Genomic DNA, 19,001 nt, shown 5'->3' on the forward strand with positions numbered 1-19,001 from the left:
CAAAATTTGAAAAATTAAGGTTTAAGAATTTAATCTTGTATAAGTTTTTCTCTCTCTCTCTCTCTCTCTCTCTCTCTCTCTCTCTCTCTCTTTGTCTCAATTTCTTTCAAGTCATTCATTTCTCGCAAAGAGTACATAAATAAAGAATTAAACTATCTTGGATATTGGTAAAAATAGAAAAATTTCTCAATTTTATATTGAATTATTTCTCATTCGCGAAATAAAATATTTATAATCAGATAATTACAATAAATTACAAATTGCATATAAAACATTTATTTTGTAGAATCAAACGAAGTACGACGCGCTAGCTCTCGGTCTAACGAGTGTGAGGTTAACCTACGGAGGAGGAGGAGGAGGAGGGATGTACGGAAATATCTATTGGTCTAGGACTCGAAGACCTTCGAGCGATGCACGGGGTCGTTTGATCTGGATGCGGGGCGTCGGGACGCAAGGTTACAGCGGTCGTCGGGTCAGCAACACCACGGCCGTCCCTCCCGCTTTTCCCTTTCCACCCCGACTGCCATCCCTCGTCCTCTCGCCGCCCTCGCCAAGCTCGACGTAGGTACGTCTGCCCTTCCTTCCTAACCCTCCTCTCCTCATCGAGAGATAGAAAGACGGAGAAAGAGAGAGAGAGAGAGAAAGAGAGAGCTATGCCGCCCTTCTCTACCCGTCTTCCTCACTCACTGTCCTTTATTTGTCCTCACTCACTAGTGCCAGGGTGTGCCATCTTCGCGAATCTACCGAGATTCTTAATAGTTATTGCGACAAGAGATCATTCTTGTATATTTTCAACACCTCTCTCCGATATTTAAGAAGAAAAAAAAACACGAACGCTTATCATTTAATAAGAAATCGTATTTAAAAGTATCACGAGATGAACATCTCCGCTCTCTTTCTATTCCTCTTTGTAGCATCTCGAATTTATATCTTTCTCTTTTTAGACATGTCCTTAATTCTTTATCGCGAAATTATCCTCGAGAAAAAAGCACCAGGTCCAGTTAATGGATATTAAAATAATAGAAATAAAAAATATTTTTTTGTACTTTTTTTAATCGTGAAATTAATTATCCTATATTGACTCTCAGATGGAATGCAGAAATTACAACAATTGATTGCGAAAATTATTAAACGATCGTTACTATCGGCGCCATGATGAAACGCAGTAGTCGGCGTCACCCCTTCGATGTCGTCGCATCATTTTTTTATAACACCACCCTTCCCATCGTGATACTTTACCACCACTTGCACAGACCAATGCGGTAGTCGAGTCGCTTGCAAACAGCCCGGTGGAGGGGGTGTCTGGGTCACCCCCTTTCACGTTAGTCTGTCTGTCTGGCTGGCTACTTTCCTGGGGTTCGCAACCCCTGCTTTGCCGAACGTTATACGAACCATGACACTGAAATGCACCGATTGTTTATGCGCGCGGAGTCTCGCTCATAATAACGAACTGCTTCGCGTATTCTCTGTCTCGTTAATTTAGTTTACTTCAATTTGCAAACTAATTCAATTTCACGACTCTCCTCTCGTTAAGAAAAAAATTTATTCCACTTTGAATGACAGGCGCTGCCTTTCCAGCGATTTTCAATGTTGATGATTCCCTTTCATGTCGTAATAAATATATTTTTGCTTCGTTAGCAATCATAAATCTCAATGAGAACGAAAGGGAAACGCCCGATGCAAAACTGATCGCTTTCGTGCCAACGCGGGCAATCACCTTGCTCTCTCTCTAACAACATATATTAGTTTTAATTAATGGAGAAAGTGCAAAGAGCAATCCTAAGATATTATGCTGTAAAACATACATCACGATAGCATTACACTCTGTTAATCTCATAGGCGCGTGACATCATATATCTACGTATTTGAAGTATCACGTATCTAACACGCGAGCATTTTAATGCACTCATAATTTATTGAATTGGTGAGAAAATATTGTTCGTTTTTTATAAAGTAAACAATATAATGATGATTTATAAGAATAATCTCTTCTAATTGGATTCATTTTTTTCTTTTGCAGAATGTTTCTACGAATGTTTCACCTGATGACTTTTGATGACAATCTGTAACTGTGCCTGCCGGGATATCAATATGGATCTACGGTGAGTCATTCTTAATCATTTTACTGCTCACTATATATGTATCAATTAAACAAAGATAAAGAAAAAATCTTGATTATGACAAAATCAAAATATGAAACAATACAAGTTAATAGAAGATTTATATTAAATTAAGTTAATTAAATGAAAATTAATTTTATGTGATCAAATTAATTAAATACGAACTTTAGAGCCGAAATAATTCTAATTTTCAGATAAGATGATAAATAATTATATGTTAGTGCCAACGGAAAAAATGCAACAATAATATGAGATAATTTAATTTCGATGATTCGCAATTTAATCACTCATAAAATATAAAAGAAAATACGGCTTCAATACGCGAGTGTACAGTACGGGCTGAATTTTTTTTTCACGAATGGATAAACGATATCGCGTTTATCGTGCTTGGGCGGTGCAACGGTTTATCAAGCAGACGGGGTTTTGCACCCTCGTTCCATCGACTATAGCGTAGGGTTCTAGAAGCAGCTACAGCTACCCGGTAGAGGGAGAATCGTCTGCTGGAGGGGGTGTCTGGGTCAATCCCCTCCAGTCTGGGGGTTCGCAAACTCAAACGCATTTCCCGGGGTTCGCAAATCCGTGAGCGCGAGACGTTACGACTGGAAGATCCATGACACATTTTCGATCGTTGGCCATGTTCCATCGAAAGTATGCGCGCTTGCGTGCATGACCAATCTAAAAAATATTTTTAAATTTCATCATCTATCTGGTCTAATTAACGCAAATTTATTTAGCATGCAACATCAATAAAAGAACACTTTCAATTAAAATACAATTACATGGCGAAATATAAAAAGGGTAGGTTTCCAGTAGAATAATTTATACGATAATAAAATAAGAGAATATTGAGGAACTACATAAGAAAGATAAGTAATAGAAAAATCCAATAATAAAAAAAATATCTCATTAATAAGATGCATTAATATGTCAGCGGATTAACCGTAATCAATGTTAATCGATGCAGCACATATCAACGCCGCTCTTACAAGCCTTCTTCTTGATCTTTCATCAGTTCTTTTTCTTACGTCAGTAGATATCGCGTTTTTCTGGAAAGTGCGTAACGCGCTGCACGCGTCAACATTCGCACCAGGACAAGTAGCAATCGGGGCCACCTACGTACGCGCGTAATGCACGTGCTCGAAGGAAGAGGAGGAGGAAAAGGAGGAGGAGGGCGCACACGTATTGCAAGTAATAAAACTCGACGAAAATGAGTCGACGAGCATAAAAGTGGCACAATTGGTTCAGTGGGGCGGTGCCCCTGCGGCCTTGGCTCGGGACAGTGAACCCCGTGGCCATGCGAAACGCGTGCAGCACGAGTGCTGCACACGGTGTCCCATGCACTCCCCCTCCGCCCCCGACGTCGCACCGCGTGCCCTCCTCCTCCTCCTCCTCTTCTACCCTCCTGCTCCTCTTCCCATGATGGACTTTTTCTCTTTCCTCGCCCCGCGCTGCGCCCGTTTTGCACATATGCAACGTCCACTCTCGGGCGTTTCACTCGCCGTAATGCTTTCAGGGCCGGGTAAATTGTTCGGTTAAATATTAGTCCCTAAATCTCTTATTTTTGCGTTAAATATAATTATTTGACCAATTGTCTCTATAATCCTATCAATATTTATCATTTTTACTATTAGTAATTTTGATAAATAGCTTTTATTTTTGCGAATTTTGTACATTATTTATATACCTAGCAGTATATGTATTATAATGCAGATGATGCAAATGAAATTTCGCTGTCTTCTATCGATTAAACAATAGTTATTAATTTTTTAGATACATAGAGTGGGACATTACTTTGGTAAATAGGCGCAACACTTCTAGAAATTTTAGTATATCGATAATAATATATATTTAATCTTATTTTATTATTAAAATTTCATTAAACAATAATTATCATTTGGTTTTCTAAATCCTCGAATTTTTAATGATCTTGAGCTAAAGGATATAGAATAAAAAATTGTCCGTAAAAGTAAGATGACCTGTAAGATGAAAAGAAGAGCGATTCGGATGAACTGTTGGAAATAGGAAACTGGTAGCAGGTATGTCTCGATCAGAAGAGCATTAGCCATCCCTGGAAACTGGCAGGCACGTACGCACGACGCGCCTGGATGCGTGTATGCGCGAGCGTTGCCACGCTCTACAAAGTCGACGAGCGAGCTAGCGCGAGGAGAACGTTCACCCTGACTGGTGCATCGGCCCTTCGCAGCGTCTCTCAAACATAAGCAAAATCTTATGAGGCGAACTGGCGTCCGAGGTCTCTAGGTAAGGTCGCCGCAGTCACGAACTTAAGCCGTAACGTAACAATATCTACAGTTACCGTGATTATTAAGATTAACCGAAGCTCGTCATTGATTATATAAGAAATATCTAATGACCTCATCTAAGTTGGAGTAACTGAAGATGCATGAAACTGCGAACTCTCGACAAGCACTCGCGTGGAACCGAAATTCCGAATCTACGAGATCTGAAGAAATCTAAGAAATATCTAAGGATAGGTGACACAACGTAAGAAGAGGCAAGTTGAAATTTTCTCGCTGCATTCGATGGAGCTACAGCAACTTCGACGTGGTGTCCCCGTTCGAACGCATCCCTTCGGCGGTCCACGATCCTGCATTTCTTCCTCCGTCGTTTCTCTCTCGTCGCTTCTTCTCCTCGATGAGCCTCCTTCGACGGAGCCATCCTCTCCGTCTCGCGTTCGCGCAGCTGTTCGCGCGAACGCGATATTGGGCATTGCACTCGACGGCGCTTCTCGATGCTGATCTCTTGGGTTGATGCACGCGGAATGCAGCCGAAGGCGACCGACGTGCACCGGGAACGACCGAAGTGAGCTACCAGCATCGCGCTTGCAGCTGCAACGGTCATCTCGGGTTCGATGCACTCGCACGCCTAGCACTCTGTGCATGCACGATTCTGCACGAATGACTCAGCCGGCCCGGCGCACGAGGAGTACGACCTTGACCCGGCTGCACGTAGGTGCATCGCACCTTCGCGCCGATACCGAGAACAAAATACTAATATGTCGTCGCGAATTTCATTGCATCGCGAATCCTAGCTAGATTTTTTTAGCTTTTGTATTATCGCGTCTTCTCCCTTCTATCGTTATCATTTCGAATATTCCGTCTAGTCTAGTTATGTCATAATATATAATTAGTTATCCACAACTCGTAAAGTAGCATTACATGAAAATTATATGAAAATTCTCTCGATTGTCTGGTAAAGGTTTATTTAATCATTGCGAGTAAATATAAGATATAATGTTTTATTCTCACGTTATCATGAAAGAAGCTAACGCGGCCGTGTGACCTTCGTAGGAGATGGATAAGCGAAGAACAATGACATCTACAGTAAACATTGCAAGAAAGTAGTACATCACGAAAAACATGAAAAGAGTCAACGTGCGATATACGAGAGATAAATATGAAGTAGATTAACATATCGCGAGTAATTTAATTTCTGATGACTTTCGTGCGGGATAAAAAGAGTCCTGCACACATCGGCAATGCGTATCCTTTCGAAGGATCCGCGTTATTGCAATTAATTTACGTTCGTGCATAGTTCAAAGTGTGTTGTCCTCATCGCTCGGGTTCAACGACTGCCGGACGAGAGTGAGACAAAGACTGAAAGAGGCCCTACCTCCTCAGGGTATCTTTATAGAACACAGTGTCATCGACACGCCGGGGTGTATCCATTGTAAAGGTCAATGCATCTATTGCGGATAACCTCATCGCATTCGTCGATCACGGAATGTTTAATTCGTTTCACAGGCACGCAACACGTCCATGCGTGACGATTGAGTTCACGTCGATACTTGCGGCACAATGATGTCAGTCGTGTCAACTATTCATTTTATATTCATACATAATATAAGCAAAATTTAAAAGAGATAGATTTCAATTATATAAATATATGTAAAATATAATATATATATTTTATATAGTTGAAAGGAGTCTATCTCTTAAATTTCGCAGATTACTCAGAGAAATATTAGTCTTCATAAGTTTCAAATTTCACTGAATCAAATTCAGATTAGATCTCTACGTATCAAGTCTCATAGATCTTCTACTGCGCATCTTAGACGACACATGATTCTTAATTCTTCTTATCGCTCGTGAATTCATTTAAATGCATTTTTAGATCGTTGTAGATGCATTTTAAACACTGAAAAGAATCTGATCCGTGATAATACACAGATATCATGTGGAAGATTCTACGAGTTTCGATTCGTTTCCTGTGTAGTAAGCATCGCGACGTCGCGTCTGAAGAAAGGTTATCGGCGTACGTCGTCAGCATCCTTTTTTCGATTTTTTTTTCGAACGTTGTATTTATATATCAGTGAGGGGATGTATTTCGGTCTCATGGAAGTTGCAGCCACTACGCGATGGCGACGCGCTTTTAACCTTGAACTGATGAACGAAAGCAGCCGCGATTGGACCGCAATGTCTTGAGCTATTTCTGGAACGTCACCCTGGAGAATGATGCATCTTGATGTGTGTTTTCATCTAGTTATTCTATTCTTCTATTCTGTTTCTTTTCAGCGGATGTCTTTTAATTTTTCGAATATGCAAAGTGTTTCATAATTGCTTACACAATAGAAAAATAGTAATTAATTTTTATCAATGTTTATTATATTAGAGAATAATTATATTTTTAAATTGCTTGCTTTTTTAATTAATCAATTGATGAATAAATTAACTATAAGATTATTTAAGCTATAATAATATAATTGCATTGATTTATATTGAACTAATATTTTATTATAATTATAATATTGTAATCTAACGAAAGTCCTTGCTTGTTTCTGATTAATGCTTAACGATCACGAGAACCATATGTTTCACGCTCAATTGTGCAATTATATAGAATGTTATATGTCGAGGAATCGGTCGTCTTATCGTTCAAACATTTTTGTGGTCGCGCATTCTACTGTCCGAGTGCAATGTATCTACAGCAGAGACGCAAACAGCGAGATTCTTCCAAGGGTGTACGACCTGACTGGCTAGATATTGCGGTTTAACTTAACGCACGCTGCCTTTGTTCACGAGGGCGACACCCTTTGTGCGTAGTGCGTTAGCCTTCTTATTGTTAGTCAGTCTCCCTTTCTTCGCACTTAATCGATTTTCATAAGGACAAATGAATAGATGAGATCAATGATCGGAAAAAACTAAGAGTCAACGCCTTTAAAATTTATAGGAGCCAGAACTCGCAAAATTTAAAAGCTCAATAAGCTTAATCTTTCCACAGAATTTGTGGGCTGTGCAAAACAACTTTAAAAGAATGACCAATTTATATTGTTTTTATTTTTAACATCAAAAAACCTTCAGTTTATAAAAATAAATAATATAAAAAATATAAAATATAAATAAATATAAATAATATAAAAAATATATAAAAAATATATGGAATTCAAGTTTAATTCTGGAATTTCAAGATTTAAGATATTTAAAATGTGCGAACGATTAATATACACATAAATAGAATAGGTCCAAGAATTCACAACAGGATTTAAAAATATAAAAATCAAAATTAGGATTCTGCTATCATCATTTATTGTTGCCCCTTTTCTTTGTACGTTATTAAGAGTTATGGATTATACGACGCCAATGCGGAAAAACATTCGACAAGGTTTGCGGGAGCGAATTTCATTTTGGAACAAGGGCATTGGTGCCATCGCGGCTGCCGCAGCATAGTGTCGCAGCATCCACTGTCGCAAGAAGGAGCTGTCGCGGTACGAACGATTCTTGGCACGGGTACAAGAGAGTTGAATGCACCGTCTAATTTTACGTGCATTCGCGCGCGACACAGTGTTTTCCTCTAGGTCTAGAGCAAATGTCGCGTCACCGCATTAGATGTTTTCGAGAATTACGTTCTAATCTTTATGCGCGAATTGTCAATCGAGGCAAATTGTAAATGTATATCAGAAATGCACGACAAGAAAATATTGAAGAGCAACGGTATTTGCTTTTGATGTGTAATTACTTATCCAACCGTTGAAGAGTGAAGAACCTTTGGGAATATGCGTGATAGAAATGATCAAACGGAGCGCTTGCGCAATTGCAATGGCATGTCTATCGTATCCTCGCATCTTTTGGCTGCAGTTACACGACTCCCTGCCGGGGATATCAAGGCGGGGTTCGTCGAGTACGAAGACAAATGTGAAAGGGAGCTTTTGAATATCATTGTCTTCATCGTGGTTCCGCGCGCATCGTTGCATTCTAGAGAGTAATTTCCATTTAGTGCGACTTGTATCAACGTCATCATACCTTCTCGACTCTGTTTCTTCCGCGTAAAAAAATAGCATTTAATTACCGCTTAATTAGTGTTTAATTATATTATGAAATAGCAGTGAAGAATCACGATTAAATCAATCTCGCACATAATCGTATATTTTAAAAGAATAAAAATATTTTAAAAGAAAAAAATCTAATCAATGTTTGTATCGGAGCATTTCCTCCCTTCTGATCTGACTTTCAAAAGTCCATTCGGAAGCGCCGACAAAAGATTTGACGATGCATCCGCTATTGGTCGGTCGCGGTCTCGTCGCGTCGTCTTGTTCGTACAATCGCGGCGACAGAGAGACCGCGTCAGAGATGGAAGTCGCCTCCCCACACGGCCAAGAGCCCTCGTCTGGCTTCTGGAAGGAGGTTGTAGGGTAGGGAAGGTAGGAGGTTGAGGTCGTCGGCGCTCGCGGGAACGAGGCATTGACCTCCAGTGAGTTAGGATGTCTGCCGGTATTGATTCGGCGGCGATGCAGCGCGGACTCGGGGGCGGCGAAACGGGAATACGGGAATACCGGGACGCCGCGCCGGGTAGAACGGACGGGAGGGAAGCTGACGCCTCGGAGGGACGACATATATGTAGCGGAAGGGGACCCGGGATCTGGAGGACCAAGGGGATGGCGTCGTCGGGGGATGGCAAGGCTCCCGGGACTGAGAGGGTTCGCAGAGAGGGGCGTAAAGAGAGAAGGAGGGTGCAACGTACTGGGGCAAACTTTCCTCTCGCTCTTCCGCGGCCGTAACTCCCTCGTTGCTCGACTAGCACGAGCAAAAAGAGACGCGAGCTTGCAGACAGGGCGGTTGCCAACCTGGAAGACCCATTAACCCTTTGAGCTGAGCACCCTCTTGTTCGTCAACATTCTTTTTTAAAAGAGCTTTAGATGCTTAAAAGCGTATGCATTGGAATAGAAATAAAAATATTATGATAAAAAATCTCTTTGTCAACATTTTTCCGAAAATCTTGAATTTTTCATTTTTAAGCTCATTCGTGGAAAAAATAATATTACGATAAGCAATGTTCATTTAGCCTTACTTTTTTTTCGAAATTATAATCAGTTTTAATTTATGATAAATAGCATTAATTATATGATACTGAATATACTTATTTTTTCAAAGTACACGCTAACAAACGTTAATAGCCCCGGGGTGCGACGCGACGTTTGTTCAGTATACGCGACGGGGAGGTAACTTGCGAGGAAGTGGTGCAACGGGAGGGAATGTCGGTGGGGTGTCCGGACACCGAGGACGAAATTCTGCAGACAGGATGGCGGCACTGGGGCGAACTTTCGCTCTCTCGCACTGCAGTGCCACTATGCCATTGCCACGTCCTAGGATGCGTTAGCCCATTTTGGCTATCTAACGTAATTAGAGAATGTTGATGAAAGAATATATCTAACAAAAATTTTGCAAAAATATTTTCAATTTATTATTGTAATTTTGAAAATTCTCGTCGATTAAAACAGCATGATCTAACATGAGAAAATATAACATTACTTCTCTTATTTCTCTTTTAATCAGTCTATACGTTTACTTAATATTCAATAAATATTTATTAACAAAAACTTATAAATTATTATATATATTATGTAAAAAAATGAAGTAAATTATAATATCGAATTTTCGATATCAAACTGAAATTAAAAATTTTTTGTACAATTTGAAAATTTTGAACAGATTGTATGAAACTCTAAAGAATTATTATTTTTTAAATTGTTACGTTGGTGCCTTTTTGAAACTATCAAATTTTAATAGATAATATTCGCGTTTTATTTTTCTCGTATATTTCTGACACTCAAAAGTTTTGATCAAATAAATTCGCGGACCAGGTATCATTATTTCGACGATAATGCGATGCATGCAACATTCGTTTCGCGTGCACGCGATGTTCGGGGACTTTGGCCAGCTGCTGGTGTACACAGTCACGAGGTCATTAAGCTTCAGGGGCATTGGCCAGCGGTAGCCATTTTCAAATGCATCCCCTTAACCGCATGATAGGCACGAAAGTCCAATTTTCTCCCATATAATTCCCGCGTGCGCGCCTTGGTATGCACGAAAGATTTTTTTACCGCGGCGTGAAATAAGTTTATTATTTATTCAATTAAATTGGACCGCAATTTAATGACTTGTGTTCCGGTGAAACCATTATTTTTTATTTATTTCTTTTTATTTAGAGAGAGATTTTTCTTGCACGAACTGCCTTGAATTATTTTTATAATATAAAAGATTTACATTTGGCGAAATTTGCTCATTCGCTTTTACATGTAAAAATAATTCGTTTTTAGAATAAAGAGATATAAGATTTAAAATAAAAAATATTGTAAGAACAATATATGAAGAATTTTATAGAACTTGGCGCGGATATTGAGACTAAAGACTATGTAATGTATTCTATCAAAGTCCGAAGACAATGTACTCCCACGCAATACTCATTTAATCCTACGCTTCTTCCTACCACAGTAACAAGATGTCGATTCACGGTCATGATTTACTCCAGACAACGATCCGTCTAGACAGACACCCTCCACTCAGAAACCTACCATCTTTTCCCTTTAGCCTCGGGCTTCGTCTTCGTGGATGCATTTGCGTACGCATTCATCGACCCTTCGTCGCCGGCCATAGCCCCGACTATTGTCACTATATATTATTATTTGATTTCCGGAGAACCCCTAGCTAAGATAAAATCGAAAACGTACAAGCGTTTCTTGTTGTTAAATTATCTGCAAGAGAAGCTCAAAAGTTCTAAAAGCTATCCTATTACAGACAGAATTGACTTTCGATAGAATTTTGTAACAATGTAATAATATAAAAATATAAATCACTAACTTGATTAACGTAACATGATTAACTTAATTATATGACATATTATTGGTAATTATAAAATTATTAAAATTATTGTTATATAAAAATTTTTACATAAAATACATAAAATTTACTTACACTTATAATTTACACTTTATTTATTTTTTATTTACACATTTCAAAGAATAAATATAGTGAAATATATTATTGTATACCACCGAAAAATTTTTAATTAATTCGGCTGTTGAAAAGATAAAAAGTTCTCCCTACGATAAATTATTCGGTTCTAAGAACTGCGTCTCTCATTTTTCCTTACACCTTTTATTTTTCTTGGTTATAGTACTGGCGTCTCGCCCACATTTCTGCAATATAAAATGTCCAACAGAGCGGTTCGGAAAGAAAGCTTTTTCTCTTCGCTCAATTATATGCCATAAATTTATTTCTTCGATATACGTTCTAAGAGTGCAAACAATGTATAATTTTAATGATGGTGAAAATTTCCACTGAGCCGTCTAATTCCTCGGGTGGTGCGAAATTGAGCAGGGAGAAAAGAACAGAGACGTTGAGGGAAGCAAAGAGAAAGGTAGGGAGAGAGTGTGGGGTCGAGTACTCGAGTGGTACTGTCCGTGCAAAAGCCTCAGCCACGTTTCCATGTGAGGGTGCAGACAGGAAGGGGTGAGCAACCCCTCGACGTCTGGCGCATAGGCGTAGTGCACCGCGTATACAATCGGATAGTGACCGGGTCAATGATACCCGACGAGAATAAACTTTTTTTTCCACACCTGTCGATTCACACTAGGGACACAAGTGCAATTTTCTGCGGAAAAGTTATAATATTTATCTATGTGATATAAAACGTTTTAATTTTTCAAAATTTAATGCAAATACCTTGTATATTTGTAAGAATCTTTTACAAAGTATTGCTAATAATTTGAGGAAAAAATTTAGAAAGTGTTAATATTTCTTAAATAAAAGAGAAAGAAAGAGAATCTTGCAAATAAAATAAATTATTCTTTTTTAAATCTTTCCAGCTCGATTTATTGAGTTAATCATCATTGAAGACAGAATTTTATATATTTAATATTAATTCTTCTTACCAAATAATATTGAAATTATCGAGTTTAAACAATTTTTCTCTCTTATTTATTTAATCTATAAAAAAATAAATGTTAAATATGATCCCTGATCACATATATTCCTTGTATTTAGAGTACTAACATACTCTAAACTCATTGAATACAAATAATATTCGATACGCTATCAAATTTTAAACATCCCTATATGCGGATCTTCTCGACCCTATTCTCGAGCGAAGTCGTTTACGTCCGCCCTGGAGGGCAGCTTCGGCAAAAGAGGGGATGATTCGCGTCTAGGTGAGGTCCGTTGCTGCGCGCGCATTCGCGATGCAGCGGAGGTCATCCACCTGAAAGGTCGGGGTCACACTCTTGGTCGTCGTCGTTTATGAGAGGGAGGAAATCGGGAGGAGGGAGAAGTTATATTCGCGCGAGGGTGGCCGTCGCGCGTGCGAGCCGCGGTCCTGTGTATGTGTGGGGCCTGGTTATCGCCATAGCAACCCCTGCGTGCAGTCAAGGCTACACCGTGAGCTCTCTCTCGGCGAGGGTGTGTAGCACATTGTGCGCCGTCGTCTTGCGGATTTGACGGAAGGGAAACGGAGGCGACAAAGCGATTCGTAAAACGTCGGGGACTAACGTCGCCGTGATTTCCGCGGCAAGAATCCGGTCGCGTCATCGTCGGGACGTCACGTTAAAAACCCGACGTATTTGCTTTCTGGCAAAATTTCAAAAGTCTAGAGATTACAATCAATTAGATTTTGACACATATATATATTTTTATGATCAGGAAAACGTACAATATATTTAATCGTAGACTATAATTATATGATGCTTGTCAGGCAATTACGTAATGATACAAATAATTAGTCAAATGAACGCGAGATTTGGGTTTCAAGCCATCAATTATCGTCATTGGGCGATGAAGGCAACGATACGACTCGCGTGCATAATTTCCGACGAATTAGCTACCGCGCTATCGACCACAGTATCTGAATAAAAACGTCTGAGCCGGGGGTGGCACGAGGGTTACGTCAACTTTCTAGCACGAAAGATCAATTCGTTGTCGCGACGTTGCATTCGGCGCCGGTCGACACGCAACCTGCTTGCAGATATTCGCGAAGTAATGAAAGAAATAATCAGTCCAGAACGATAACAATACATCTGGTTTTTTATTAAATTTATTTTTATATACATGTAATATTGTAATTATAATATTAATTTATATAAAGCAGATTTTTTTCTTCAACAATATTATGTTTTTCTAAAAAGACGTAGTGTTGCATGATTCAGTCTTACTATTAAATAATTTCGAAACTTCAGATAATTTGCATTTTTCCTAACTAGATTATCAATTCTCGATTCCACTACAATCTAGATCTCGCTTCATCGTTATTTTTGCAGGGAATTCGTCGATAAGAAGTTCAATGTCAAAGCCGCGATATCGCGGTATCATACGATGATTCGGGAAAGAAAATCTCTGTTTAGGCTGCACAAGCGTGTCACATTTTGTGGTAGGTCAGGGCTTTACAGTCTCGTCTCTCCGCGTTCATTAAAGAACTTTACAGATATACATTTGGAAATTGGCACCAACGACAATTATATATTCGAATAGTAATAATTAACAATGCATACGATTTAGTCAAAAATATGTTTACATATCTGTCGATAAAGTTGTTATAATATTTTTAATTAAATATAAAAAGTTATATAGAGAATATAGGATTATTATGATGTTGCCAAATGATGTACAAATATAAAACATATCAAGCTTGAGGTCAGACACAGAAATTAATGGAACATCGCAATATCTGATAAGGATAAATTTTTACGACTTCCTCCTACAACTTCCTCGTAGCGCATGATCCATGGCCACAGTAAGCTCGGACTTATCGGTTCGGCTAAAATTATGTAAAAAGAATCATATTGTGTACCGTGAATATCTTTTCGAATTGTGACAAATAAGCCGCACTTGCGTTCATACTTGTCATCGCTCGCGAGATACCCGCTACTTGACAGATGAAGGCTACGAGGTTAAGGAAACAAAAACATTGATACGAAATGCATCCACGTCTGTAGATACGATATCAGTCGAGCCGTCCTCTAACCGTCCGCGTGCTCGGTTTCAATGTTAACGCAAATTATCGCAGGTGATACGACATGGCTTACGCCGACATTTATATTTCGTAATCGCGTCGCGCGATTATTTATTTTCCCTGTTAACGTCTCCATGTCTCGCGGGACGATTATCCCGAAATTATCTGAATCATCGCTCAATTCGTCACGAATTCGTGTCTCGATTGACAACGCGCAAATGTCGCAAGAGATCGATATCACACATTATGTTAGCAGGGTTTGCTAACATAATGTGTGATTAAAATAGTATGAAAAATCTTTAAATGATATCCTTGGTATCTGTTGTAAATGTGTGTTCGTATTTTGTATAAAATTGATATGTAAATCAAGAGTACAAATTGACGCTACAATCAGTGAACATCGTGCAAACATAGTTTGCGACAGGTCATGGTTTGCTATCTATCGATTGGAAGCTTATTAATCTTTCAACGGCACATTTTCCTTATATTAATCATATCTAATCTCTACGCGAATTAAATTCAATATGTTTTATCGTCATATTAAAAATATATCTTATCTATTTAATTTAATTTAATCATGTAATTTTTAATTTAGTAATATTAATTTTAATTTAATTTCGTAATATTTAATACTATCGAATCAAAATTTGAGAGAAAAAAATTTCGTTTACATGTATTAAAGTTTAATTTTAAAAAATTCGATTACGTCTATGTCAGCTTTAATAAGAAATTATTTTCCGCTATTCTTCTTTGATAACATGTTTATTTCTCCTATGTGAAATAGCTTATTTCAGCATTATTTAATATTTAACGAAATAACAACAATTGTGTAATGCGTTCGTAGCTATTTCGCATTGCATTCGATTTAAAAATAAATCCCTTTCAAAGTGCTTTCCCGAATCGTTATATTTATATGGAAAAAGTTACTTTCCATCGCGATGCAGTGAGATATCGAGAACAAAATAGATATGTATCGTAACTAGATATTTGTAAGTAAGTATATATTTGTAAATAAGTAGATAATTGTAGTGAAAGTATGACTTTTTTAAAGATCTTTGGAATAATGTAGCGGAATATTTATCGAGATTGAAAGACTGGATGAATATGAATTCGTATCGCGATCGATATCATATTTGAAAAAAAACGAGTGAGCTTTGGAAAGAGCATATTATTTATGATACAAATCGCCAAAAACATTGAAATCCTAGATAACCTTCCAGACATTAACCCTGACTTTATTGACGCTTTATCACGAAGTAATTTATCGCTCGCTTCTTTATCACAGTTTCAAAATTTTTTTTTTTAAAGTGAAGAAATACACACGCACATAAAACTGTGTGCTCGTAAAATTCATCGATCTTTTACGGTACGGTTATTAATAAATTTATGTAAATCTGATAAACCATCAAGCAATGTTCTCTTAAAACTATCGATTTCCAAAGAAAGTTTCAGACGTGAAGTCGATTTTTAGATCGAATTCGAAAGCGAGCTGAAAGGTAATCTCTTGCTTGGATTGGTCGCATGTAAATGACTTGTTGTCTACAGAAGGAGCAGGCCTAGGCAGTAGGGCCCACGGCGAGCTAGGTCGCTAACTCTAAGGGCCCTGAACAAAGACCGGTTCTCATATGAAGGTCACTAGTTCAATGGCGTCCATATGCACGCGGGAAGCTCCTTCTCGAAGGCCGTTTCACTTTCGTCGAAGGCGACCAAAAACCGTTTCGATCGGCAGCAACTATATATCTCTCTCAGTCTCTCTCCTATCTCCTCTCTCTGCCCGACGTCCCGCCACACGTTTTGCCACGATGCCGATCCACTTGCACTCTCGACCAGGTTCAAGGCTAACAGAGAAAGATCAAGACGGAGAATTCACTCGTTTCGAGTCGAGCCGAGGAAAGGAGAAAGCGCAACATGCGTGTGTGCGTAGAAGTAGGTCATAGTATCACGTGCACTGACGTATTTGTAGCTACGTGTGATTTTTGAGGTTCGGCGAACAACCGCTTCGCTGGATAAAATAGAATCAAATTAAAAATTAGAATCTCTACGAGAAATAAAGATTCATTAACGTTAATAAATTGTACGCTTGGTAGGAAGTTTTAGTATCGGACGCAGAATTTTGTGGATTTTGGGATTTTAATCGAGTCTTGGATTCACCGTACGCTTCTCGCATCTGGTTGTATCAAAGCGCGGCGAATGGCACGAATCGAAGATCTCGTTTAGTACGGAGCATGCCGGTTTCTCCTCCGGTTTGGCGTCGGTAATTGATAGCGATGAAAGTTAAAGCTGGTTTGTCACGATTCGCGCAGGGAGAAACAAAGTTTCACTTTCTTGAGCGGCTCTCACATTCGCTCTCGGCGTTCGTCGGCCTCGTACCGACTTTTCATGGACCCCCGTTGATCGCGATCCGGTTTCTAAAACTCTCGCCGACGCGATTCGCTTTCGTTGGGTGATCGCCATCGGCGCTTTTTAACGGAGAACGAAAGTGGAGAACGACATGCTCTGGTCGACGAACTGTCTTCGATACCAGAATGCTCAATAGTAAAACATATCATCCCAGTTACTTATATAAATCTTCGAAATTGGATTTTATTAAAATCTGGAAATGCTCGATAATCAATATAAAAAGTAAAGTATTGAAAAAAAGAACAATATTGACCCACGAAACCAAAATCTATTCTTAAATTTCAAAATAATGCTCCATTATTCGTTTAAATCAAGTTCTTTAATTGCTTGAGAAATATTATTATCATCTCTATAAAGTGTATTGTGAATATATTGACTGTTGCAAGGACTAGTAAGAGACTAGTTCAAGTTTACATAGCTGCGAGGCTTCAATAGAGGTTCAAGGCCGCTGGAGAAAGCCTTCCTTGTTCACAACATCGATATGCATTTCCGATACAACATCGATATATATTACGATACGATTAACAGTGTATAGTATATACGCGTTGCATTTAATATAAAATATTGAAATGACGTAAGATAAGAAAGAGCAAAAAAATTAAAAATATTTGTATAATCTACAAATTTTATGTAAATTATGTTTTATAGTATTACAGCTCGTGTTGCACAACTAAAAAAGCGCAGAGGAATTCTAAAAATAAGAACTGAAAACATGGCTTGACACTCACGTTCTCATTATATACCTCCCTTTATAATTTCTAATATTCTTTTCTTCATTCATTCAGCTTATCTTTTTTCGCTCTTCCCTTTTATTTAATTTCATCATAATCTTTTTTTATCTTTCATCTATTTATATATTTATCTAGCCATATCTATTTAGTTCTTTCTCTGATACACAGTAATCATTTTTCCTTTCCTTATCGAAACCCTCGACTCTCCAGTGGTCGATCTTTCTCTATTTTAACTCATGCGTGCTACAACGTGCGTCTTGACCTAATACAACAGAGTCGTGCTGAGCCATGTCACGACGCGACCGCGCGTTCAGACCGGTTTGATGATTCAGGTTCATCTAGATCTAAACAGCTACGGGGCTCGGTCACGTAATACGCTACCCGTGATTCTCTCTCTTCACGTACGACAATGACATGGTACTTACGTACTTCCTCGTGAGAATGGTTTTGAAATGTCGCACGAGACGCGTTCTGGTGCCCATCGAGAGTCACGGCTGGCGGATTTAAGCTCGCCTTGAACTTGATATTTGCATTAAAAAAGAGCTCCCCCTTTGTTGACCGGAATTTACAGCTATAGCTACACACAACGACGATTGATTTAAGGCAAGTGTCTGGACGCGCGCGCATTGTCGGAGACGATTTTTAATTGTGTTTCTATTATTTTCAATTTCATTGGAATTCCTTCATCGACTTGTCTCTTTAAATCGATTCGGGGCGCTGTCGAATTTATTTAAATCGCATACGATTGTGGATAAATGTCTGTCATAGTCGATCGATAAAATTAGAGAGCTTGTTCCCTTTCGCGACGCACACGTTACCTCGCGTCGCATTCACATCCGCTTGTTCAAGGAGTTGCAAGTTGGATGAGTCGCGTCACTGACAGAGCGACATGTAGGGATAGTAGGATTTTCGCTGATCCTTGTCCAGAGAGGCCTTGACCTTCGTCGGGAGTGTCCTAGAATGTCCGGTGAAATTCTAGAGGGATTCTCTGTCGAAATTCAGAAGGATTTAATGCTCACACCATTATACTTATTATGTTCCATTCTTCTGCGGCGCGACTCGAGGGGGACTCGTCTTAGAAATTACGGCTCGTCCTAAGAATAGAGAGACACGACGGATGTCGTTGCACGATGCATGTCCGGTTTAGTTCACAGTGACGAAAAGTGGAATCAGACATTAGGTACGTTTAACCCTTTAGTGGTTCCTTCGAAGCATGCTCAGTTTCAGTGTGAATCTTTTATGTGAAGTTTTGCGGTGGTTGAAAAGCAGATCTCGTTTTAACCCTAAAATACGCTCTACGATCTACATACATATCGACATACACGAATGTATGCAAATTTTATTATTTCGGCTTATGTCTGGCTCTTGTTGTCTCTGGTTAAATATTCCGTGTATGCTATTCATTGGATTACTTATTATTTCTCCTGGAAATTTTCTAGCATCGGTCCTTAGCCATTGTTAAGTCTTTGAATTATAATTAATTTTACTTATCTCAAATCACACAAATGTTTCCGTA

The 19,001-nt window shown here is 38.9% G+C and overlaps 1 protein-coding gene across 3 annotated transcripts in view; it reads right to left on the reverse strand.

The window, feature by feature from the left end:
* Positions 1-19,001, reverse strand: part of Spoon (A-kinase anchor protein spoonbill) — a 177,214-nt gene that overhangs the window by 11,542 nt on the left and 146,671 nt on the right. The gene's annotated exons all lie outside the window — the stretch shown is intronic.

Source organism: Camponotus vicinus, unplaced genomic scaffold, assembly GCF_025532165.1.
Source record: "Camponotus vicinus isolate PSW18456_S1 unplaced genomic scaffold, iyCamVici1.0 SCAF_11, whole genome shotgun sequence".
Classification (NCBI taxonomy): Eukaryota; Metazoa; Arthropoda; class Insecta; order Hymenoptera; family Formicidae; genus Camponotus; species Camponotus vicinus.